Source organism: Alnus glutinosa, chromosome 12 (genome assembly GCF_958979055.1).
Source record: "Alnus glutinosa chromosome 12, dhAlnGlut1.1, whole genome shotgun sequence".
In the NCBI taxonomy this organism is placed as follows: Eukaryota; Viridiplantae; Streptophyta; class Magnoliopsida; order Fagales; family Betulaceae; genus Alnus; species Alnus glutinosa.
Window position 1 is genome coordinate 12,413,227 of NC_084897.1, and position 1,310 is coordinate 12,414,536.

The window sequence follows — 1,310 nt, forward strand, 5'->3', positions numbered from 1 at the left end:
ATCAAGAGGATTTTAGAGAAGACGGTGAACCCGTCAAGGAAAGATTGGTCTCTCCGGTTGAACGATGCATTATGGGCGTACCAGACAGCTTTCAAGACACCGATTGGCATGTCACCTTATCGTATAGTGTACGGGAAAGCATGCCATCTGCCTGTGGAGTTGGAGCACAGAGCCTTCTGGGCCATTAAGCAGTTGAATTTCGATCTCACAAAGGCTGGCTCACAGAGGAAGCTCCAACTCAATCAATTGGAAGAGCTGAGGAACGATGCTTATGATTGTGCTAGGATGTACAAAGCACGGATGAAGAAGGTTCACGACCAGAACATATTGAGGCGATTTTTTGAGCCCGGTCAGAAAGTCCTTCTTTACAATTCACGTCTGCATCTGTTTCCAAGGAAGCTCCGATCTCGATGGACAAGCCCTTTCATAGTTCGATCAGTGTCTTCTTATGGGGCCATTGAGATTGAGGATCCAAAAAATGGCAGCACGTTCAAGGTGAATGGGCAACGACTGAAGCCATTTTGGAGTCACAGAGCTCGGAGGTTGAGACGACCCTTTTAGAGGATCCGAGTTACTCGGAGTGATTGTCGTCAGGATGGAAAGTCTGGCTGAAGACTGAAAACTTAGCGCTTGTGGGAGGCAACCCTCATCATTTTTCCTTATCATTTGATTTTATTTCTTGTGTTTTAGTTGTGATTTTCAGGACAGTGTCTGCCATTCAAGTTTGGGGGAGCGCTTCTCTTGCCGTGTGCCCAACTTGCATCACCATTTCGGTTTTGTATCTCTAGCCACATTGAGGACAATGTGTCATTCTAGTTTGGGGGTGGGATGTAGACATTTCTGCCTGTTTTCATTTAATGTTTGCTTTGTTAATACTTGCTTTCATTTTTAAAAAATAATATATATATATATATATATATATATATATATATATATATATATATATATATATATATATACCTTATTGTTAGTAAAGCATGTTTGCATCTCATTGGTTTGTTTAACATGTTGAATTTTGCATATCATTAAAATCTGAGATCTTTTGACTCATCTTTGGATTAGAGAGACTTGACATGTTTAAATTGTTTATCACAAGCACATTAGCATTGTTTCTATGGGGTATGAGATTTGAATTAAAAATTATGTGTCTTGAGATTTGTAGGATGACTTGTTGATGAAACCTTGGCTTATTGTTATATATATATTAAAAAAAAAAAAAAAAAAAAAAATCTGCTTGGAATAATATCACCAATTTGACTTCTCATTAAGTAACTGGGCCCCTTGCCTCATTAAGCATTGGGTATTCGCGT